The sequence below is a fragment of the Felis catus genome, chromosome C2, assembly GCF_018350175.1.
Source record: "Felis catus isolate Fca126 chromosome C2, F.catus_Fca126_mat1.0, whole genome shotgun sequence".
In the NCBI taxonomy this organism is placed as follows: Eukaryota; Metazoa; Chordata; class Mammalia; order Carnivora; family Felidae; genus Felis; species Felis catus.
Window position 1 is genome coordinate 120832986 of NC_058376.1, and position 26288 is coordinate 120859273.

Consider the following 26288-nt stretch of genomic DNA (forward strand, 5'->3'; position numbering starts at 1 on the left):
AGAGCATGAGAAGGGGAACACCAGAGAGGGAGGAAGACACAGAATCCGAAGCAGGCTCCAGGCTCCCAACTGTCAGCACAGAGCCCCACGCAGGGCTGGAACCCATGAACCATGAGATCATGACCTGAGCCGAAGATAGACGCTTAACTGAATGAGCCACACAGGTGCCCAGGAAAAATAGTTTTTTAATTTTAGTCACCGTTTCTATTTTCTTACACTGTAATAATTAAAAAAAAAACAGTTTAATTTAGTAAAGATATTTCAGTCCCCAAAAAGCCATAAGAGAGCATTAGGAGCCCTGACTCTTTGGGAATGAATATAGACTCTGCTTTTCATTAATTATATCACTTTGGGCGAGTTGTTCTGAGACTTGGTTTTCAGAGCCAAAAAATTAAGACAATGAAAATAATACCAACCTCATGGAGTTTAGGGAAGGATTAATGAATAGCAAAGGGCTTAAGAAAGGGCCTGACATTTTGGTAAGCGCCCAACAGATCCTAGGTATTATTCTAAATGTTAGTAATTCATGATTTTCATAAAGTCAGCAGTCCCAAAAGTAATATATGTGGGGATGCCTGGGTAGTTCAGTTGGTTAAGCATCCAACTTCGGCTCAGGTCATGATCTCGCCATCCGTGGGTTCAAGCCCCGCATCAGGCTCTGTGCAGACAGCTTGGAGCCTGGAGCCTCCTTCAAATTCTGTGTCCTCTCTCTGCTCCTCCCCTGCTTGCGCACTCTCTCTCTCTCAAAAATAATGAATAAACATTAAAAAAAAATTTAAGTAATATATGTGTGTGCACACTGCATATTATATGTATATTATAGGCATATAATTTTAATTTGCAGAAATGACATTCACCAATAACTGATGGGAGAGTTGTTTATTGAATAAATGCCTAGATGAGGTTAATTATGTTCAAACACTGAATTTGAATAATTAAATAATCAATAAGGCAGTTCACTATCTATTTGTAAGACTAAAACCATACAGAGCTGGTTCAGCCCAAGAGTAAATAAATTCAGGTTACTCATCAAGGGTTTTTTAAACACAAATCTGGCCCACTGCCTGCTTGCATACAACCTTGACCTCTAAATGGTTTTCATATATTTAAACAGTTGAAAAAATCAAAAGAATAGTTTGTGACATGAAAATTACAGTAATTATTTTAGCACCCATAAATAAACTTCATTGGAGCACAAACAAGCTTATTCATTTACTATTGTCTATGGCTGCTTTCCTGCTACAAGAGCAGAGTAAGGTAGTTGAAACAGAGACCACATGACCCACAAAACCTAAAATATTTATTATCTGGCCCTTTATAGGAAAAGTTTCCCAACCCTTGGTCTAGACTGTCATTTCTATGAGGGTAGAAACTGCTGGAACCTATCTCAATGTCTGACCTAAACTATTTTCAGTAAATATCTGATGAATAAATAGGATATCAACATGAAGGTGGAGCTCCTCCTATATCTTAAGGATAGTTGTTCTCAAACAACAAAGAGCCTTTTTCAAACAGAGACCAAGAGAGGACTGCTCCAGTCCGTACAGCCCAACTAGGGTCTTTGTTATCCTATACTTTTGATGGTGGAATTTTAGGCTACACCTAATAACAAGGTCAGATCATAAAGACAAGCTAACACAGGAGTTCTGCATTCATCAGTAGTATATTTTTTAATTTTTATTTGAGAGAGAGAGGGGAAAAAAAACACCAGTGGGGGAGGGACAGAGAGAAAGAGGGAGAGAGGGGAGAGAGGGGAGAGAGGGGAGAGAGAGAGAGAGAATGAATCCCAAGCAGGCTCCTAGCTGTCAGCAGAGTCTGACATGGAGCTCAATCTCACAAACTGTGAGATCATGAACTGAGCTGAAATCAAGAGTCTGATGCTCAACCAACTGAGCCACCCAGATGCCCTAGCAGTGTATTTTTAAGAAAAGGAAAAAATGGCATCACAAAGTCACAACTGAGGTGAATTCATTTGGAGAAAAAAACATTTATAAAAAAAAAATTCCTATGGGCTTACTTCACTACAAACTTATTTCTAAATATGGCTGTAAGAAAGTTTGCAGGAGAGGCACCTGGGTGGCTGAGTGGGTTAAGCGTCCTACTCTTGATTTCACCTCAGGTCATGATCTCCTGGTCATGAGATCGAGCCCCGTCTCAGCTGTGGAACCTGCTAAGATTCTCTCTTTCCTGTCCCTGATCAGGTGCTCTCTCTCTCTCGCTCTCAAAAAAAAGAAAAATTGTTAAGGGGCACCTGGGTGGCTGAGTAGGTTATGCATCTGACTTCGGTTCAGGTCATGATTCTCAAAGTTCATGGGTTCGGGCCCCACATCAGGCTCCATGCTCAGAGCCTGGAACCCGCTTTGGATTCTGTGTCTCCCTCACTGTCTGCTCCTTCCCTGATCATACTCTGTCTCTCGAAAAATAAATAAACATTAAAAAAATGTTTTTACGTTAAAAAAAATAAGGGTTTGCAGGTGCATTGACTGGCTCAAACAGTTCAGCCTCCCTCCAATTCTTGATTTTGGCTCAGGTCATGATCTCAGGACCATGGGATCTGGCTCCACACTCAGTGTGGAGCCTACTTAAGATATTCTCTCTCTCTCTCTCTCTCTCTCTCTCTCTCTCCCTCCCTCCCTCCCTCCCTCCCTCTCCCTCTGCCCCTCTCCCCCAGTCACACTCCCCCTCCCCTAAAATTATTTTTTTTTTAAGTCTGCAAAGTCTAAAGTGGCAAAAACAAGTATAAATCCAAATCACAGTAAATATTGGATCTCACTGCAATCTACGTTAGTCTGACAACATCCAGAGTGCCACCTTCAATCTAGGGAGCATCAACTATAAAAGTATAGTGACAATCTGGTTTCTAGAGGAAAGCTATCAGCATGGTGACGGGTCTAATCTAGGCATCATTTCAAACAAGGCAAGTTGCTGGAACTGGAGACTATTTATCATGGACATGAAATCACAGTCCTCAATCTGAATTATTTAATTCATGTAAAACATTTAATAGAATACCTCAATAAATATAAGCGTTAATCATCATCACCTGAAGAATTATAATGTAAAAAAGCAATTTTTTCTTGTAAGTTTTTCTTTATTCCCTTAGAAGATTCAACCTTGATATCCACAAATGTATATCAAGTTGCTGAATCAGCCATACCTAAATTATTATTAATTTGTTAGTTTGTGTCAAAGTTCATTTGGAATTTAGTATCAAATAATTATCTATATTTTTCTCTCTTTACTAGAGTTTTTTGGGTTTTTTTGGGGGGTGGGTTAGGTTTTGGGGTTTGTTTTGTTTTGTTGTCAAACTAACCAATTCTCTTGCTCTAAAGAAGACAAAGCAAAGACATTTATTGTTCATGAAGAGTCATGTGTTTCTTGTCATTTCCAGCAGGAATGTGATTAGTTCTATCCAATGGGTTGTGAGTAGAAGTGATGTATGTCACTCTAAGCCAAAGCAATTCAGAGCTATTATGTGACCCTCTAGCTCCTCTTCCCCTGCTAAGATGGCTTGGAAGTCCCCTGTTAAAACAGCAAAATCACAAAAATCGCAGCAGCCTGGGTCTCTGAGTCACTGCATATAGAACAGCTAGCTGTTCTGGAGAACAGCCAGAGCACACTGACATTTGTGTAACAAGAAATCAATGGAGATTTCAGGGTCATTTGTCACTGCAATATAGCCTACCCTATCTTAACTCACACAGAAAATCTGTGCAGAAAGAAAACTTGTGTCAGTCTGTGATCAACCAATTTGGGCCATTTACAAGGATTAGTTGAATCAAGTAGGGAAATTTCCCAAACCTTGCTCAGATTTTCTGTGCATCTTTATTATTTCATTTCAAGTGCATTTAAAGGTTATTACCACACCTACCCTTTTTCAAAGGTAAGTATTTAAGACCAAATTCTCTGTGTTATTCACTTATTACTAAAACTCAAGATCTTACTGAGACATACAATAAGCGATGTACATTGAGTAATGTAACCACTGACAAATCTTAGCTGAATATATTGTTCTCCCACGTGGTTCTTTCCCTGTTTTATGACCCTCAGGCTTCATTTCAGGAGACACATGTGGCAGTGGAACTACTAGGCCACAGGCAGACAAGATGGCGTAGTGACCTGAGCAAAACTGGCTCAGTTCTCCTTTGTTAGCAAGCAATCAACAAGTATGCTGTTAATTGGACAGACTGATTTCAATGGGGCCGTGAACACAGAGACATGCTATCTCCTCCAGCTGGCAGTACAAATATCCAGTAAGATAAGGACTCAAGCCTATGTCCTTCAATACATTCCTGATTTAAAACCACTGGAAATTCTGGAGCCTGGCCTGGATAACAGTAAGGTATAAACTTCTACAGTCCTGTGTTCAAATCTCAGCTCAACTACTGGCAGCTGTGTGACTCAGGCCAAGAGACACAGCCTCCCTATTCCTCAGTTCCCTGCCCCCTTCACAGAGCCTCTGAGAGGGTTTACTGGAATTGATGGTGGTCAGAGTAGTCATTATACATTATACCCTTGTTGCCTCAGAACCATGGAATTTTTAAAGCCAATCTGAATTTCTATTAACTTTGTGTTTTATTACAAGCAAAACATTATTCTTGGGTACTTATAAGGCAGTGAAAATATATCTTTGGCTTTACCCTTAGATTAGATGCTGTCTAATGACTATCACAATGAAAAATTCTATCACTTTATCTAATCATCTTCCAATGTGATCAAGTCCTTGCTAGAAAAAAAAAATATCTGGAGTTAAATGTCTGTCCATTCCCCAGAGGAAACTGAATTTTTTGAATTCCTAAGAATTTCCTATTAATGGTATACTTTTGCCGCTTTCCAATTCTGATTATGTATTTTTATACTCCAGGTACACTCCCCCATGTAATAATTTTTATACTAAAAACCAATATCAATGCAGCCTAATCACAAAAAATAAAATTCAGACAAATTCCAACAGAGGGGCATGCTACAACCTACCTGACTACTACTCAAAACTCTGAAGGTCATCAGAAAAAAAAAACAAAGAAAAGCAGAGAAACTATCATAGCCAAGAGGGGCCTAAGAAATGTTAACTAAATGTAATGTGCTATCCTCAATGGGATCCTGGAATGGAAACAGGATTTTATATAAAAACTAAGGAAATATAAATACGGAGTTTTGCTAATAATGATGTAACAATATTGGTTCATTAATTATAATAAATGTACCACACTAGTATAAGACCTTAATAGGGTAATCCATGTGTCAGTGTGGGACACGTGGAAAGTCTCTGTACCATCTACCTAATTTCTCTGTAAATCTAAAACTGGACTGAAAAATAAAGTTTATTAATTTAAAAAAATGTTACCCCAATTAGATACCACTTTCACATCAAAATGGACATAATCAAAAACAAATTGCAATTGCTGGTGAGGATCAGACACTGGAACTCTCATACATTGCTGGTAGGAATGTAAAATGGTGCTGTCACTTTGGAAAACAGTCTGGTGATTCCTCAAAATGTTAAACAAATTACCATATGACCCAGAAATTCCACTTCTAGATATATGCCCAAGATAAATGAAAACAAATGCCCCCCAAAATACTTGTTCACAAATATTCATAGCAGCAATGTTCATAATAGCCAAAATGCGGTAACCACTCAGATGCCCATCAACTGATCAATAAATGTGGTAGGAACCACACAATGGACTATTATTCAGCCATAAAGAGTGAAATTTTGATGCTACAACATGGATGAACCTTGAAAACAATATGCTAAGAGAAATAAGCCAGACACAAGAGGCAACATATTGTATGACTCCATTTATATGAAATTTCAAGAATATGCAGATCTACAGGGAAAGAAAGTAGATTTGCCATTGCCTAAGCAGGGGGTGGGTATGAAATGAGGAGTGTTAATGGATATAGTTAAATATCCTAAAATGGATTTATATTTTAAATGAGTGAATTGAATGGTATGTAAATTAAACCTCAATAAAGCTGTTATGTTAAAAAAAAAAAAAGGCAACGTCATCATGAGCACCAAGAACACTGATGGAACACTGTTTAATCCTAGTCAAGGCAAAGGTTTTAACAATGTCTGGTTAATATGAAAACTTTAATTTCCCTGAGAAGTCTTGCTGCTTGATTTTGTAATACCCTTAGTAAAATGCCTAAGGGCATAACATAATGGAAAGAACCTATGCACACAGAAGGCATGAATGAGTCTTTTTAGATTAAATGAACAATATCTCTAACATAAGGCCTTCCTAAAGTGTGCCTGAGATGTGAAATAGGATGCAAAAGAATATTCCCACTGATATTTAATAAATTGACTTGCAAAAATGAGTATCATGGTCCACTCTATCAGTACACTACCTTAGAATGCAGTCATTTCCTCTGAATTACTAGAAAATTACAATGTTTTCAGTCTCCCATTAATTGTCCCAGTCCTATGAGAAACTGAATACTAACCTTGCAGAAAACTTCAATTAAGGTTTTGTCGCCCACAGCACAATACATAACACACAGGGAGAATATAACTCAGTAAAAATTCAGCAACATGAATTTTTTTATCCTACACATTTCAGATTTATATTAATAGGAAATACAATAATTTCAAAAACCAAACTACTTTGTTCAAAATTAAAAAGATGAATTTTTGCCCATATTAATCAAGTCTAATTTCATGAATCAAGAACTGAATTACAATTGACCCTTGAACAACAGAGGTTTGAACTGCATGGGTCCACTTATAGGCAGATTTTTTTTTGTCGATACAGTACAGTACTGTAAATGTATTTTCTCTTCCTTATAATTTACTTAATAACATTTTCTTTTCTCTACCTTATTTTTCTGTAAGAATATAGCATTATAATACATATAACCTCCAAAATATGTGTTCACTAACAGTTCATGTGATCAGTAAGACTTTTAGTTGTTTTTTTTTTTAATTTTATTTGGTTATTTCGTGAGTGAGAGAGAGCATGCATGAAGGGGGGGCTGGGGGAGGAGCAAAGAGAGAGAGGGGGAGAGAGAGTATCCCAGGTAGGCTCTGCACTGTCAGCACAAGCCTGATGACGATGATGTAGGGCTCAAGGCCATGACCATGAGTTCATGACCTGAGCCAAAATCAAGAGTCGGATGCTTAATCAACTGAGCCACCCAGGCGCCCCTCAGTAAGGCTATTATGTTATCAGTAAGGTTTCTGGTCAACAGTAGGCTATCATCAGTAAAGTTTTTGGGAATTCAGAAGTTATATGTGGATTTTCCACTGCAGGGGAGAATGAGAGAATAGGTAGGCATCTCTAACCTCCAAGTTGTTTAAGGGTCAACTGTACTGTTAACATTAGACAAACTGTGAAACTCAGGTAGAATAAAGTTACTTACGGTTCTTGTTTCATTGACCTGCAGGAAAAACAGGCATCCAAGTCTCTAGTAGATCAGTGTATTAATATACATTTCTTTGAGCATCTTTATAAGCCACTCTCTGAATCCTAATTTGATTCCTTGTAAAACAATATAAAGTAGTTCAAAAGGAATATAACTTCAACTTATATGTGTCAGTTTATTTCAGAGGTAAAATGAGTTTTATATACATTATCTACAAGTAAAACATTATTATATATTATTATTTAATTGATTTCTGGAATTAGTTCAGAATTCATGTGAATCTACAAAGATCCTTATATTTTGACTCAAGCTATGCATCTGTCTCCTGAAAACGGACGGGGTATCTCTCAAGATTTACTGTCAGTAAAACAGACAAGGGGTTAGCAGTCTAAAAATAAGGCACCAGGGGGTACCTGGTTGGCTTATTCAGTAGAACATGGGACTCTGGATCTTGAGGTCATGAATTTGAGCCCCACATTGGGTGTAGAGCTTGATATCTAGATAGATAGATAGATAGATAGATAGATAGATAGATAGATAGATAAAATAAGGCACCATAGATTTTAAGTCTCTATAAGCAAGTAGAAGCTAGAAAGTACTAAGTATGTGGTGGGGAGGCTGTGGGTATAGATTCATCCATTCATTACTTCCTTTTTATCTTATATTCATTCAACAACTTATCAAGTTCTGACTATGCATTAGGCAATGGAGACACAAAGTTAGATATAACCTTGCCCTCAAGAAGCTTACACTCAAAAAGAAAAAAAAAAAGCGGCAGCAGTTCACACTCTACATGGCCATCCACATCTGTGGCCCCAAGAACTTAAAATAAATCTTAGTGTTATTAGATTTTATTTTTTTAAAAAGTTACATTCTTTTTTGTTTAATTATTTATTTATTCATTCATTTAAATAATCTCTAAACCCAACATGGGGCTCGAACTCATGACCCCAAGATTAAGCGTCACATGCCCTCTTGATTAAGCCAGCCAGAAGCCCCTATTAGAAGATTTTAATCTAAAATGTGTATGATGCCTTTCAATTTAACTATTTTATCTTATTTAATTCACAACAAAATACAAACCACCACCACCACCAAGGTTCAAATGGGCTGCATTACTCCCCCACCTAGTGCACCTCTTAGCTGTAGATTGTGGGCAAAGGGGAGTCAGTTAGCTCTGTCCCACTCACTATGCTGCTTCTTTTATCAGTCAGCTAGCAAGTGGTAGCACCAGGGTAGCAACTTCTACTCACAAATCCACATTTTTTTGCTTTTCCAAGAACAATGTAGTTCTCAGGACAGGATACTTTTTAGGGGATATGCACGGAAGATTCTCAAAATCTCCAATGAGACATAAATGTCTTTCCCATTTGTGAACATCCCCCAGAAAGATGAACAAAAGGGACCACATGGTCTTAGTGCCCTTTAACGCCCAGACACAAGCTCTTCTAAACCAGTACTAAACCAGTAGACATTGCCCCATTTATAGCTAAAGCAATTCTAAAGAGACACCACATTGTCATTTACCTTAATCTTTCAGCACTTGAAGTCAGCTTCAAAGTATCTGCTGAGGACACCATACTGATATCTTTAGCCTTAACTTTTGAATTCCCTTGTCTTCCCAGAACAATCCAGAACAAGTACTACAATCACTAGACCTAGCAATTTATTCATTTTTGTTTCATTTTTATCATCTCTCTCAAATTCAAACCAGTTGACATTTTACATTTTACATATTTTTTGAAAGACATTAATGATAATTTTTGCAAATCCAAAAGATGACCTATTAAAATCAAAACCAAGGAAAAGTATTTTTAGGTATTTATCTAAGAGAGTATGAACTATAGATTAATGCACTGTAAGAAAGAGGGTTCCTCCTCTTCTGATGTGTTTGGGGATTAGGAGGGAACTGACAGAGTAAGCCAAGGTAAGTCTATGACCCAACACTGCCTGAAGACTGAAGTCCAAATCCCAATAACCTCATACTCAAAATGTTCCACAACATTCCCTAAATGCCTTTCCAGTCTTATCACCCTGCACTTCCCCAAAGTGAACCAGAGTATTCATCCCCAACTGGACCTGCACTTCCCTGCTACACCTCCATTCTGAGGTTCAGTCACCCCTTGTCTGGAATGCCTCTTCCTCTCCCTGCTGACCATTCTCTCCCTGGTGAGCATCTGCCAACCTTCAATGACCACCCACTTCAAATGCCCCCTCCTTCATTATTTGCTATATGTAGACTAATGCTCCCTCATTTCAGCTGCCTTACAAAGATGCATAAAACATCAGAAGATGGCATAAATCATCACTCCCTCAACTCTGTCCTGCCTCCCCTACTTGTTACAATGGAAAGAGAGCCTTCCTTCATCTCAGCCCCATCACTCTTGGCTTCTATCATTCCTACAGCACGTGGCACCAGCTGCCCTGTACTGGAGCCATGAATTCATGCATCTCAACTCTCCTATAAGACTACACATTTTCTAAGGGCAGGGAAGGAACTTTTTGCAATTGTGTACATCCCACCTCTTAGCTCAGAGCTTACAAACTATTCCAATAATACTTGCTGGATAAAGTTTAACATTATATCCAGATTAGCAAAAATAAAACCCAAGTATGTACCCCTTGAATATACCAGTGGTCCATACTTGGTTTGGGATTCACTCCTAACATCATCTAGCTGATGCTGGCTATTCAGCTTTCCATGGTGGAATGGCCATACTGACTAAACAGAAGTTATTTAAAAATACGTGATATAAGAAAAGGACTGGTTTCTAGCGAGAACTGGGGAGTGGGGGTCTAGAGTGGATAAGGAACTCCTAGAGGACAGACAGCAAGGGGCACAAGGCACTTGGTAAACAAGACTAATTAAAAAACAAAACAAAACAAAACCTTGAAACATCAATTTTGTGAAGGCAGTACAGTTTCAAAAGAAAACTATTTTTTTCCCTAGCTCATCTATTGCACACTTCCTTTATTCCAGCCCATTGTTTCTCAAAGTGTGGTTCCTAGATTCTCAGCCTTACTTGGGAACTTGCAGAAATGAAATTCTCCAACCGCATCACAGACCCAAAGAATAAGCAACTCTAGAGATGGGACCTAGCAGTCTGTTTTTCAACATGCTCTCCAGGCGATTCTTATGCATGCTTACATTTTAGAACACATTCAAGTACCTGCAGTTTCCCAAAGAGGTCAGCTCTTTCTCGTCTCCACGCTTTTGCTCCTGCTGTCACTGCTCCACGGAATGTTTTTTCCTCCATCTATTCTCAATAGACTGAACTTGTGTTTTCAAGGCTCAGCTCAAAAGTCTTGACACCTTCCTCAACCCAATGAACAGAATTAATGGCTCTCCCAAAGCTTCATTCTGCCCTTCCTCCTGGTGTTGACTCCTGTCACAGGCTGTCCCTGTGTCTGCTTCCTCCATCTGACTGCAAACACATGAGTACAAGGACATGTCTCACTGACAGCTCTGCCCCCAACTCACCTTCCTTTATTCAACTGCAGCCCTTTGATTTGGTAGAGGAAAGAAAATTATTCTTCTGCAGTAAGCCTCTGATTGACAATGAGCAGCCTGCTGAGAGTCATCCAAGCCCTCTAGCCCTAATGAAGATTAATAAATATCCTTATCAAGGAACATCTGAAGTCCAGGGGGCAGTTGTTGAAGGCCCCTCTGGCAATGGAGAAATCTCTTAAAGAGCACCATAGTCAAGGCTTAGCTACAAACATATTTAGGATTTTATAAAAAATATAAATTTCATTGAGAAATTATTCCCTCTGCTCAGTAAAATATGGACTGATTGGATGAGCACTGGATTTGGAGTTAGATGAAGCCCCAGGAGGACAGGGCCTTGTATCTGTCTTGGCTAGCACTATGGTCCCATGCTGAGCTCAGACATTTTGTCAGATGCTGAAATTAGAAGACACAGATAGGAGTTCCATCTTTGTCCCTTTTAACTAGGTACCCTCAAGCAGGCAAGTCAATCTCAGTCTTGGCCATTTATCAGTGAAAGACAGCAAAGTCAGAAAATTATTATAACTATCAATAAATACCTCCTTATCTTATAGTTCACTAATTGCTTTCACATTCACTGTCTTGTTTGATCATTAAACTAGAAGGCCTCCCTTTTCATCAGGTCAGACTTTGCCTCTTCATCCGTAGCCCTGAACACAAGCCAAATGATTTCAGGTATCGAAACTTTAAATTACCCGAAGGAGCTCATTCTGATTAACCATTATGCATTCAGAGATTCTCGGATAACCTTTCTCCAGTGACAGTGATCTTTTTTTTTTTTAATTCGTTTATGTTTTGAGAGAGAGGGAGAAACTGGGAGCACAACCACGAGCACACGAGGAGGGAAGGGGCAAAGAGAGAGGGAGAGAGAGAGAATCCCAAGCAGGCTCCATGCTGTCACCACAGAGCGTGACTCGGGGCTCAAACCCACGAACTGTGAGATCATGACCTGATCCGAAATCAAGAGTTGGATGCTTAACCAACTGAGCCACCCGGACACCCCTCCATTCACAGTGATCTTGAGTTTAACTTGGGCTATTTGAGGATAAGAAAAGGGATAAAACAAATTGCTATTATTGTTGTTTTTCCAAAATTAATTCACTTGCATGACAACTTTGCTAAAAAAAAATCATTGAATTTATGTGAGCTGTGTTTCATGGCTGGCACCTTACTGACCTGATAACACTTAAACTCTGCAAGAACTAAGCCACTCTTGAAAATACCACCTGGACCAAAAGAATGTCCCAATGAACCTAAACCTGAGGACAGAGAAAGGAAAAAGGGACACTTCATCAGAATAAAATGCTAAGAGAGCCTTCAGATGAAAGAATTCAGGAGTATGAAAATTTTGGGTTTGTTCCCAAAGGTTATAAATACTAACTTGATATTGAGCTAAAGGTTCAATTATGTACTAACTTGGTACTGTCTTTCCACCAAATTATTGATGAATAGCATTAAAACCTAAGCAGAGGCTCATTTATCAAACCTCAAAATTCTGTTTTGCATTGATTTTTATCTATAAACAGTACACTTTGAGCATGTATCATCAAGGACAAAAAAAAGAGGAACCAATATAGCTACAAAGGATGGCATTTAAGATGACAAAGTGAAATGAGACAAAAAGTCTACTTGTGACTTTGATCATTCACTGGAAATGAGCTGGTTCTGAACCTGCTTTTCTTTCATTTCAACAGTTTAATCTAGATTCTGAGCACCAGCTATGGGAACAATGTGTGAATGCAGCTGGTACTTTCTAGCTAAGGCATTCAAATTGCTTGATCAACATCAGTTTGAGGTCACAGATTGTCATGCATCACTTTGGATTTTACAACTGTGATCTGTGGGGTAGGTTTACTCTTTTATTCATAGAGTGCAAAGGGCCCCAATTGGGAATTTGTTGTAGGGAATAAGGTTTAGACAAGTAGACCTTGGTCCAATGCTTAATTACCATGCCTGGTCCTCTTACACACATTTACCAATGTTTTAAACTCAAATTCAACCCAAATTCTATTATGACGGCAACTGCTAAAATCGCTAAAATGTTTGTTTCTTGGTTCTCCAGCAAACTGAAGGGGATTTCATCATTTTTTTTTAAATTTTTTTTTCAACGTTTATTTATTTTTGGGACAGAGAGAGACAGAGCATGAACGGGGGAGGAGCAGAGAGACAGGGAGACATAGAATGGGAAACAGGCTCCAGGCTCTGAGCCATCAGCCCAGAGCCCGACGCGGGGCTTGAACTCACGGACCGTGAGATCGTGACCTGGCTGAAGTCGGACGCTTAACCGACTGCGCCACCCAGGCGCCCCTCATCATTTTTTAAATTAGAAAAAAAAAAGGTGTTATTTCTTGGATCTTTAAACTATTTATTGAATTTATCAATAATAAAATAAATAAATGTCAACTATTTCCCCAAAAACCTTTTGCTTTTTATCATGAAGAAGGCACCCTACAAACCTTCCATCTTACAAAGACCATCCATCCACCTCACCATTGGAAAAGACAGTTTCTCATGTTTCCTCTGTGGTTGGCTTGGATTTTTTGAAGGAGGCATGTCTGTGTGCAGTGAGTTATCATTCAAATATTCTTGTAGCTTTATAGCTCTGAATTGCTTAAAAGTAAATAAAAATGTAGTTTCTTATCAAGTCTAAAGTTCTTTCACAATTGGGCTTTATGAGCAAACTATCTGTAACTCTACTTAAAGATAAAATACCTTCTGATGAAACAAGTGTTTTAAATAAGAAACTCCCCAATCATCACTCTAACATGTGCCCTTTCTGTGCTCATGGTGTTACTAAAAAGCAACTTGCTTTTACAGAAGCCATGCTACATGCTTCTCACCAAAAACAGGCAATAAGTAGTTTGAGACAGAATAGTACAGAAAAGATCATTAAGGCCGAAAGACCCTCACATCCTGTGATCTTTTATGTCAGCAAAATTTCCAGCAATCAAGCTTGTGTAACCATTTTATAACCCATAAACTTGCACATAGTACAAAGGCCTCTTTCTCATTCTCCTTGATTTTCATCATCATCAAGAAGAAAATGTGGAATTGGATCTTTGTTCAGGGAAAGAGCTGGGTGATAATGATGACTTCTTGGATGTTGTGATGGGTTGAAATGGATGGAGGCCAGAAGCTAGGGGCCTTTCCTTTCATATCCATACCACATGCCCTGGGAAAGCACAAACCAGGAGAAAGTGAAACAGAAGCGAGAATTGACAGGACTCAGCACAGAGAGCGACGAATGCTTTCAGTTGGATTCCATGTTGAGACTCCCATGAGAGAGTAATTAGGTTCATCAAGAGGTGGATGGGAGGCATTTTCTCAAGGGCAACTCACTGGTCAAATTTGGGGACTGCCAGTTCTGACTCTAAACTGTTGTCTCTAGGGGCACCTGGGTAGCTCAGTTGGTTACGTGCCTGATTCTTGATTTCAGCTCAGGTATGATCTCACAGTTAGGAGGATTCTCTCTCTCTCTCTCTCTCTCTCTCTCTCTCTCTCTCTCTCTCTCTCTCTCACTCTCACTCTCTGGCCCTCCCCTGCTCGAGTGTGTGCGCACACATGCACTCTCTCTCAAAACAAACATTATTTTTAAAAAGCAAATTGTTATCTCTTACCTGGGGGCCTTCCCTGAGGTATCTATGCTCACCTCCAACCACAAGTCCACACTGACATCAATTTTGACTGATGTCATAATAAAAAAAAAAGAAGTAATCCCTCTATACTTGGCCAAACCTCCCCCTCTACCCTGGTAAATCATCTCTCAAGCTCTGTCCTCTCAGCTGCTCTCTCTTCTTAACTGCTTTATAAGAATAAGCATCACTACCAGTTGAAGATGGTGATCAACTACATTATGAATGTCAGTGGAAGAGATGTGCCATCAACAACTCCCTCAATGCTGTGTGCACAATGAAAAGGCTGTGTTTTGATTTGCAAAATGGCTATTTGCATCATCCGTTCCAAGTAAACAAATATTCCAAACCACCTTTTGAACTGAGATTTTGAGTTCAGAACCACTGCCTTCTGTCTTGTTTTTCCAAGTAGACAGTCTGATCACAATTCTCTCTTAAACCTATCCCCACAGCCATCACCTTCCACCTCGTGGTAGTGTAAAATATATCTCCCCAATACACTCAGTCCAAGGTCTTCTGCCCCAGAGAAGCGAGGCTACCATATTCTTTCCAGACTCAACTCCATTGTGTGCAGACTCTCAGGACTGCAGCCTGACCCCTCCTCACTCTGTACTCAACCTGGAAACGGCCATTTATGGCTTGTGTCTTATCTCTTCCAATGATGCAGACACCCTCCCAGTGGCCACCAAGTTCCCCCATACCTCCTTTTACATTGTTCTCTGAGGTTTTTTGATCCACAGAACATCTCAAGCTGCAGTGCCCTGCTGCCAACTCAAATTAAACTTGAGCCCAATAACCGCAAAAAGTTAATGAAATGAGCTAATAGTGAGGAGATGTGAACAGAGGCTCTGCCTACACCACCAGCTAGCTTATTAGTTAAGCATAACTCATTTTCTCTTCTTATAATAAGGGAATGGTCTAGGGGCGCCTGGGTGGCGCAGTCGGTTAGGCGTCCGACTTCAGCCAGGTCATGATCTTGCGGTCCGTGAGTTCGAGCCCCGCATCGGGCTCTGGGCTGATGGCTCAGAGCCTGGAGCCTGTTTCTGATTCTGTGTCTCCCTCTCTCTCTGCCCCTCCCCCGTTCATGCTCTGTCTCTCTCTGTCCCAAAAATAAATAAATAAATAAATAAAAGTTGAAAAAGAAAAAAAAATAATAAGGGAATGGTCTAGATAAAGTAAGTAGGATAGCTCTATGATTTTAAATGCCTACCTTCCCCAAGCCAAAATACACTTATTTATTCATGCAATAACTACTGTCTAATATTGCAAAGCTATTTGCCTAGCATTGTGAAGAGTTAACCATTCCCCAAAGAGCTTATCATCTAGAATGGGAAACAACCATATCAATAACTATAAGAAACAGAAAGAGATAATGTCACAACTGGAGGTATTTATAAGATAAAAACATTGTAAGCCCATTACCAACACACCAAGCCTGAAACTCATTTTCAGTAGATCTTTTCTCCTCTGCATCTAGTCTTTTACCAAAAACTTTTTCCGGATGCCTGAGTGGCTCAGCCAGTTAAGCATCTTACCTTTGATTTGGACTCAGGTCATGACCTCACGCTTGGTGAGACTGAGCCCTGCATTGGGGTCTGCACTGACAGTGTGGAACCTGCTTGGGATTCTCTCTCTCTCTCTCTCTCTCTCTCTCTGCCCCTCCTCTGCTTGTGCGCATGCTCCCTCTCTCAAAATAAATAAACTTTTAAAAAATGTTCAAAAAAAAAAAAAAAAGAGCCAACATGCTTAAATGCAGGCCTGGGCAACTCTCCCCTATTATGATTTTACCCCTTCGCCAGCACTCTCCAAACTGATCCATAATCTCTCATCAGAATATGAGAATCACCCAATAGGCTGGTTTGACTTGGCCACTGTCTTGCTACAGGTCTAAGGTGGCCTCCTCCATATTATACAATATCCACATCAAATCATTTTACAAAATGGTCCATACTTCAACTCCCTCCCACAAATGGTGGCTGAGAACATACTTAGTGCTGGATGAGATGTCGAAGTCATAGGCTTTAAGCTCTAAGAGCTTACAAACTGTTGGGAAGTTGGAACACATGCTAATATACAATAATCAGGGATACTAAAGATGAGGGGGACACTAGCAGCACAGACAACAGTAATAAATGCTATAGGGTTCAGAAGAGGGAGAGCTACTTTCTGGCTGCAGTAATCAAGAAAGGCTTCTAAGACAAGATCACACGTGACCTACACCTTGCAGTATGGGCAGGACTTCAGGGAAGGAGGCAAAAAGACATTCTGGGCCAAAGGCCCAATGTGACTGAGGCAAGAAAAGGAGGGAGGTTTCAAAACCACCAAATTGTTAGGTGGGGCCTGAGTGAGAGGGCATTTTTTGAAAGGTGTTTACAAGGTACTATCAAGCTTAGTAATAAGCAATGACTAATTTTCTGCTTCAACTAGACTACATGTAAGAAGGTAGAAGAGAAAAATAAAGTTTAATAATCTACCCAAACTGGGAAGAGAGTATCAGCAGGGTTAAAAGAGCCCTAAAATCAGAAAACCTGGGCCCAAGGCCCAGCTTTTGCCAAGGAGGGGCTCTAGCAGCAACAGCAAGTCATTTAACCTCATAGGTCTCGGTTTTCTTATTTGTAAACTGAAGCAGCTGAACTGGCTGACCTCGATGGTCTCTATAGTCCAAAACTAAACCAACTGTATATTATTTCTGTATTAAAACATTCATCATGGGAAAGGGGGGGGGGGTGAAGGGAAAGGAAAGTATCTGTATTTCCTTTCCATATAGGTTTCTCTTCCTGAACTAAAAATTTCTTTTTCTTAAACTCATTAATTCTATGTATATGTCTCCCACATCATAAATGTAATACTTTACCTAAATAATGTTCAGTGTGTGCCCCCTTACCTAAAATTCTGTCGCTCACGAGTTATCCAACAAATTTGTGCAGCAGGGCCTTAGCCTCCTACAAGTGTATCCAATACCGCAGCTCCAGGGTAAAATATCTCTGGATGAGCCATAAGATGTGACCGGATAAATAAAGGACAGAAAAGTGAGAACTCGTTACTCATCTAAAAGACCACTTCATTTTAATAGCACTAAATGAAGCCTGAAATAGAAGTAACGGAGAAAAAGTAAGGGGTGGGGGGAGTCTTATCTTTTATAAAGTTTCTACTTTAAAATGCAGCTGAAATGCTTGAAGTGTCTGGCAAGGAAATTCGCTGAAAGTTGACATTTTTTGTACTGCATCCAGGGGCCCCTTGCTCCAGGAACGGCACCAAAACCAGAAACCACGGATGCGATTTCACTCCAGCCCTATTGATCTTATGCACCAAAAGGCCAAAGGCAAATAAACCACTCGCAGAATTGAAGTGAAACAGGCTGGATCAGAAAGCCTCGTCAAGCAGCTACCCAAAGTTTAAGAGAGAGAGAGAGGAATATAGAAAAGTTAACAAAATGCCTAACTTCAAGCAGGGAATCATAATTCAATTCTCAGGGTTACTGTGTAAGCAGCATAAATACATGATTTAACACCTGCCCGCACTCCAGGCTGCCGGACTGGGCAGGTGCACACCCGGGGGTCTGCTGGCGCCGCACTGCACAGCCGGGCGCGGAGAGCCGCCTCTCGAGCGAGGGAAACCGGAGAGACTCTCCTCGAGCCGCTGTGCTACAGAGAAAAAGTGAAACTTTGTTTTCTGCCTATTCTTCCAGCCTTCCTCTCGGACCCCACCACCGCGCCCCGTACCTGCCGCAGGCGTCGAGCGCGCAGCTCCGGCTCGGGATCCAAACACCCCCAGCTCCACTCTGCAGATACCACGCCGGGGCCACCTAGCTGCTGCGCTCGCACCACTACGCATGCCCGGCCGGCACCCAAGCCAGCAAACTCCAAATCCACTTGCCGGGTTTTAGCTGCGGTTCCTAGGGGAGAGGACCAGAACCCGGGAGCCGGAGTTCTGCCCGGGAGTGGAAGAGGAGTTGCAGGTGCTGGGAGAGGTGAATGGGCGCTGCTGCAACGTTATCCCTATTGCCCACAGTTACCCAGAAAGTACCCTGCTCCAAGCCTAAAGCTGACCATCTACACATTTGGAAAGAGCTTAGTAGAGTGGTCCTCAAACTTGAGCATGAATCAGAATCAGCCGGAGGGCTTGGTAAAGCATAGATCACACATCCAGAATTTCAGATTCAGTTGGTCTATAGTGAGGCCCAACAATGTACATTTCTAACACTTTCTAGGGTAAACTGATGCTACTAGTCCTGGTACCGCTCTTTGCGAACCCTTGGTCTAGAGAAAAGATATTTGGTATTAAAACAGGGAAGTTTTCTCACCACCAAACCCCCTTTTAGGATTTCACATAACACTTCCTCTTCATTTAACAGCCACACCTGCTTTAAAAATAAATAACTACAGCCCACACTCAAACAAAGGTGGGATATTTCCTCTAGCATGTGAGTCAAGTAAATGGGATGCAGCCTCAGGAGTTTGGGCATACTTTGCCTGTAGCATAATCTACAGCTTTGATCCCTCCAGTTCTGTCCAGGCAACACGAGGGGTCCCTATTTTGTTGCCTCTTTAACTCAAAGTCCTATGTGGTCCCTTAGTGTCTAGTGCAGTACTGGGTACAAAATAGGTACCCAAGAAATCCTGAAATGGTATCAGCAGGGCTGGAGAGACGAAGAAGAAAGAAGGCTGTTGAAATCATTTTAGGAACCCAAAGTAAGTGATAAGCAATTAAATATGGAAATAAATGGGCTGATAAGGATTTCTACTTGCCTTCCACCTAGAGAAATCAGTGGATTTAGTATCCTTATCTGAGCCCAGATACACAGGAAGACTTGACTACATAAGTTCTCACAAAATATTTCTTAAAAAATTAAACACACCTCTGCCATGTAACTCAGCCATTCCACTCATAGGTATTACCCAAGAGAAATTAAAACGTATATTTACACAAAGACTTAAACACCAATGTTCATAGCAGCTTTGTTTCACAATAGCCCCAAACCAGAAGGAACCCAACAGGTGAATGGCTAAACAAACTGTGGTATATCTATGCAATACAATACAACCCCACAAAAAAGGAAAGAATTACTCATAGAGTCTTCAACATAAATAAATCTCAAAATTATTACACTAAGTGGAAGAATCCAGAGACAAAAGTATGATTGATTCCATTTACATGAAGTCCCAACTAACCTATAGTGACAAAAAGCAAATCAATATTCCCCTGCAGCCACGGATGGAGGGAGGGATGAGCTGTAAAAGGGCAGTAAAAATCTTTTGGAGATGATGGAAATCTTGTCTTAATTGTAGTGGAGATTTCAAAGGAATATACAACTGTCAAAACTAAATTGGGCATTTTAATTTTATGAAACTTATTTTACATATATTATTCCCTAATAAAGATAAGAATATAATTAATCAAATATTCCTATGAGTCTTTACTTGGTGGGAATATTGACCAAGATAAGTTCATGAGGAAGTATAGAACTCAGATATGGTGTAATCTGATTTGAAAGGAAGACAAAAAAAAAAGAAAGAAAGAAAGAAAGAAAGAAAGAAAGAAAGAAAGAAAGAAAGAAAGAACTCATCCTCTGTGGAAGAAGCAAAAAATAATCAGTATAAACTATCTGAAACAACCCATCTCTAAAAGTAAACAACCCCAAGATGTGATTTGTAAATGTATTGCTGATTAAAGTATTTCCCAAGAGTATCTACAAACATAAAATAGCAAATAAAGTATATCATTAGAAATGCACAACCAGGGCATAATAACTATAAAGAAAACCATTATCTGCTGAACTGATTATATCTCTAACAATAAGAAATAAAGTTTTCAAACTGTGTTTCTGGAGCCTGAGGTATCATGGAGATGATAAATAGGCAGGGCTGTGGGTCAAGGATTACAGTTCCAAGAGCCCACTATCATTCTCATATTGAGGTATTCTCTGAGATTTTATTTGATAAAAGAGTTCCCCTGATAATTAAAAAAGCAATAGTTTGAAATCAACATACTTCAGATTGATCAAAAATCAACAGAAATAATGGCATCAGGTAGGAAGAATTTACAGAAAGAAGATGCTATAATTGGTGGGCACAAGTATTATTATGATCATCAAAAATATATACACTAGTTATAATAGCCATATGTTCCAATTTTTTCATAATAGTCCCAATTTTAATATTTTTTTATCACGTGAATTTATGTCCAATCATGTGTTCCAACTTTTGGTTGAAAAAAATAAAAGCACCAACATAAATCAAAATACGGATAATTTTCTGTCTCTTCTACAGTGTATATAAAATACTAGTAATATATTAATATTAATAATAACATAGCGAAGTTAATTGTGCTCTTAATATGTGTCAGTCCCTGTTTTAAGCACTTTATAATGTTTTCTCATTGAATATCTATGACAACCCTAATAAGTTATCCTCATTTTATAGGTGAGAAAACAGAGGCACAAAATAGTAATTATTTTTCTCGAGATAAAGACAACTAAATGAAAATTAAATAAAAATTAAGTTGAAAATTGTACTTTATTTAAAGACCATCTTTGCTGATTCCACATTTCCCAAGGAGCCTCTGGATTATTAATTTATTTTCCAGGCTTATTGATACTGGGAAGGAGACCAGAAAGAGCAGAAATTTACCACCACCATCATCTTCACCACCATCTCTAATGCCTGTTCCACGTTTTCTATGTGCTAGCTGCTGCAAGAACCTTTTGTTCTTCACCACATTTTAATGCTCACAAGGACAAAAGTGGAGACTCAGAAATATTGAGTAACAGAGTGTGAACAAACAGTGAAGAAAGGATTCCAGCTCGAATCCTACTCCAAATATGTGTTATTATCACAAGTAATCCCTCCAAGTTATAATATATCCCAAACTCTAAATGGAAAAAAAAAAACCCCACCAAGCATTCTGGGTTATAAAGTGAGTCTAAGTGAATGTGGTCAGTGTTAGTTCCCTAGAGCCTGATAGTTTCTGAAATGTTTATGACGATAATACCCAACTGCTACCCAGCCCTGATCCTAATCGAGGGCTACTTATGGGTACCAATTTTACCTCCCATTTCAGGAAAAGTAGTTGTGTTCTGAATGACCCTAGGTAATACCAGGAAGTATGTAGGAACATAGTTACTTTATTTGACCCCCCCTTTTTTTCCCTATAATAAGGGACTAGAGAAGAAAACTATATGTGAAAAAGGGCTAATATTCAGTTCATCTCTGGCTTTATTATTTTTTTACATCATAGGGAGGAAAAAGAATAATCTGATAAATAAAACAGAAAATAATGCAAATCTCCCTCTCTTTCTCTCTCTCTCTCTCTCTCTCTCTTCCTTTCTCTCTCTCTCTCTCTCTCTCTTCCTTTCTCTCTCTCTCTCTCTCTCTCTCTCTCTCTCTCTCTCACACACACACACACACACACACACACACACACACACACACACAACTTTATATAGATTGGATCAAAATAGTTAACCAAGCACATACATCTATATCCTACTTACCATATAAAAACCTTTGAAAATTAGAGAAGATACCTTTTATTTTTATTTTTTTAATGTTTATTTATTTTTGAGAGACAGAGAGTGCAGGCAGGGGAGGGGCAGAGAGCAACTGAAGCGGGCTCCAGGCTCCAAGCTGTCAGCACAGAACCTGATGTGGGGCTCAAACTCACGAACCATGAGGTCACGATCTGAGTTGAAGTCAGATGCTTAACTGACTGAGCCACCTAGGCACCCCAAGAAGATAACTTTTAAAAGTAAAAAATATCCTAGGAAAAGAATAAAAACTGCCATCAGCAAACCAGCAATGTTGAGAAAAGACAGACTACAGATAGGGTCATATCTCAGTAAAAGGAAGGGAAATTCATCTCAAATCTTATTGAGGAGTCCAGAGCAAAGGAAGAAGCAGTGAGGGGAAGGCTGTGCACTCTCAAAATTAACAGATCAAGAATTGAGAGGCAGGCACTGAGGAACTCATTCGAGACAGAAATCAGGGAAAGAGGCTTAGAGTAGGTAAGCTAGTCAACAACTTTCATCTCCCCAACTGGTTCTAAATGGTGACCAAGGTACCTACAGACTTCCAGGAAGAACATGAGTCTCTCACACCTTAAAGATAAACTGCCATCATATCCTTACTTCTCCAGTGCTCTTCCTTACACCAAACTGGCAGAGGACAGCTATAGTTAACCAAAAGGCAAAGTGAACAGAGATTCTAAAATATAAAACTGAACAGATAACTAAACATTACCACACATTTTGCAGGAAGGATCAACATAAGAGAGACACCATTTGTATATTTCTACTACTAATATTAGAGAAAACAGAGCTAGAGATCAGAAGACATTTGAAAAGTATAATTAATACCACTAGAGAAACACGAGATGTTGCATGTACAAAAAGTGTAACTAGATATTTAGGTATTTAAAATTTTGATGACTGAGATAAAAAAATTAAATGGATGGTCAAGATATCAGAACAAAGACGATGAGAAATTAAAAATTGATAAAGATCAAGCTGAGTAATTATCCCAGAATGAAGTGAGCCTAACAGGCATTGGAAAAAACAGCTTGAGTGCATAGAAGGATGATCAGGGGCAGCTCACTACCTTCCCCATCCTCCCCCAGACACCTTGACCATCCTTACCTGAAAAAAATAAAATCATGTACAACATCAACTGAAGAGATAGAAAATGGGAAAAAGAGTTTTGGAATGTGGCAGAGACTACTGACTGTCCCCAAATATATTTTCATCTATGAAGACAAGGGCATACAGATTAATGAGAAATTATGGATCAGTCAGTAACATATTAACAGATTCTATGGATTGCCCCAACTCTCTTCTTGGATACCTTCCTGGAAAGCCAGACTCTACATTTCCCACATCCATCTGTAGATAGGGTTCCAGATATGATTTAGGTTCCACCAAGTCATATAAGGCATTGGTTGAAAATAAATTGTATGAGAAGAGAGGCAAGCACCATCTTTTAGCAGCCTTCCTGATCCTTTCAGAGTTAGTGCTGCCTTGATAGGCAATTTGTATCCCCATGATGGAGTCCCAAAGATTCTGTAAATTATCTATATCTCTTAACAAACTTCTTTATTCTTAAACTAGTAAAAGAGACTTCAATCCTGACAAATGCACTATCCATCTGTTTAACAAGTTGTCTTTCTCAACATTGATCAGTAAATCAGTAAATAAATGAGAAAACGAATAGTACGGAATTAAAGTAAAAAGTACAGAAAAACACGTTTAACTATGAGGTTAACCTTCCTAAGCAAGACTCAAAACCCAGAAGATATAAAGAAAGATATATTTGATATAATAAAAATTAAAGTTTCTGTGACAAGAACCAAGTGACAGACTGAGAGTAAATATTCTCAGAATATAAATCAGAAAATAGTTAATATCCATAATACATTAAAATGTTTCTATAAATAAATAAAAAGACACAACCAACTTAAAAACACATACAGTCCTGAGTAGGTAATTTAGAGAAAAAGAAATCCAAATGACAATAGACATACAACCAGATGCTTGAACTTGCTGATAACTAGAGAAATGCATATAAATATATACCTAAGTACCTTACCCTAAACCAATCAAATCAAAATCTCTAGAAGTGCCCAAATACTTTTTAAAAGCTTCCCACCCACATAATTTCAACGTGTAGTCAAGGTTGAGAACCACTGCTCTAACACAGTGCTAACTCAAAGTGTGGTCTACGGACAAGCAGCATCAGCATCATGTGAAAGCAAAATTACTGAGTTCCCTTTCAGACCCACTGAATCAGAATCTCTGGAGCTGAGACTCAGGAATCCATTTTTAATAAGCCCTCCAGGTGATTCTAAAGCATGCCCAAGCTTGAGAACTCAGAATCTTCTTCCTTCTGGCTTTATTTACACTATAATTTTTTTTAATGTTTATTTATTTTTGACAGAGATAGAGTGTGAGCAGGGGAGGGGCAGAGAGAGAGACACACACAGACAGAATCCGAGGCAGGCTCTAGGCTCTGAAGTGTTAGCACAGATCCCAACACGGGGCTCGAACCCATGAACCATGAGATCATGACCTGAACTGAAGTTGGACGCTCAACTGACTGATCCACCCAGGTGCCCCATATTTACATTAAAGAACTAGTGGGAGGATAATGACATTTGTAACAGATAAAAGTATATTGAGAAAAGTAAAAGTGATGACTGCAAATACAAATAATCACTACCTGCACAGGGCACCTGGGTGGCTGAGGTGGTTAAGCGTCTGACTCTTGATCTCAGTTCAGGTCTTGATCACAGGGTTGTGAGTTCAAGCCCTGTATTGGGCTCCATGCTGGGCATGGAGCCTACTTAAAAATTAAATTAGGGGCGCCTGGGTGGCTCAGTCGGTTGAGCATCCGACTTTGGCTCAGGTCATGATCTCGTGGTCCATGGGTTCGAGCCCCGCGTCGGGCTCTGTGCTGACAGCTCAGAACCTGGAGCCTGTTTCAGATTCTGTGTCTCCCTCTTTCTCTGACCCTCCCCTGTTCATGCTCTCTCTCTGTCTTAAAAATAAATAAATGTTAAAAAAAAATTTAAAAAATATATATTTAAAAATTTAATTTAATTTAATTTAAAAAACAAACAAAAAACCCCAAATAATCACTATCACTCAAACAAATTTGATATAATCTTAAGGTCATACTTAAGAGTTTAGCAATAAAAATGATAACAATTCATTACTGAGATAAAGATATCCTTGATATATGAGAAAGTATTCCATGGCCTTATTTCTGAATCATCTCCAAATACACTAGTTTTATTATATAGCCTTAGTAGATGTGAGATTGCCACAATGATAGAATGATAGAAAGACAAACAGCTTTATGCTTAAGTTTTTTAAATATTGTAAGTCCCTCTGTGAGAACTAGATGGTTTTTGTAATTTGTTTTTTTCAGGGTTTCTACTAAATGGGACAAGTCTGTTAATGCAGTTTGGCTGTACAGGATCATTCACTCTGAGTTATTAAGTTTCAGAATGTTGACCTGCTATGTCAATGTAGGTTTTATCCTATTACAACCAATAGATATGTGCCCCTTTTTACCCAACAATCTGTCTGACAATATTCAACACATATTGTCAAAATTATTTTTGAAGCAGGGGAATGGCATAATCATATTTTGGTTGTAAAAGTGTGCTCCATCTGCTGTGTAAAACAACTCCAGGGGCACCTGGGTGGCTCGGTTGGTTGAGTGTCTGACTCTCAATTTAGGCTCAGGTCATGATCTCACTGTTCATGAGATCAAACCCTGAGTCAGGCTCTGTGCTGACAGTGAGGAGCCTGCATGGGATTCTCTCTCTCCCTCCCTCTCTGCTCCCCACCAGCTCCTGCTCTCTCTCTCTCTCTCTCTCAAAATAAATAAATAAACTTAAAAGAAATAAAAATTGGGATGCCTGGATGGTTCAGTTGGTTGAGTGTCTGACTCTTGATTTTGACTCAGGTCATGATCCCAGGGTCATGGGATGGAGCCCAGTGTGTGGCTCTGTGCTGAGCGTGGAGCCTGCTTAAGATTCTCTCTCCCTCTGTCCCTCTCCCCCACTCATGCATGCTCTCTCTGTCTAAAATAAAACTAAATGAATAAAGTATTGATTAAAAGAATAATAATAAAATAAAATAAAATGAAAATGAAAATTATTAGAGTGATGTCACTAAGACAGCAACATAAGTTGTTCCTGACATCGTTCCCCCTCACAAGAAGAGCAACATTCTATTCAAGAACAAGACACCATTGAGAGAATCCTAGAACACAGGGGCT

General features: G+C 39.3%; 1 protein-coding gene across 3 annotated transcripts in view; it reads right to left on the minus strand.

Annotated features, from left to right (window-relative positions):
- PLS1 (plastin 1) overlaps positions 1-26288 on the minus strand; it is a 126765-nt gene that overhangs the window by 88157 nt on the left and 12320 nt on the right. Inside the window, exons 1-2 of one of the 3 annotated variants that reach the window (XM_019810617.2) lie at positions 18234-18342; positions 17396-17495 (exon numbers count right to left, since the gene is read on the minus strand). The exons of 1 other annotated variant lie outside the window; for it this stretch is intronic. The gene's annotated coding sequence lies outside the window, so the exon portion shown is untranslated. Of the gene's footprint in view, positions 1-17395; positions 17496-18233; positions 18361-26288 lie in introns of those variants that run through there. One more of the 3 variants, XM_006936361.3, reaches the window with a different exon arrangement.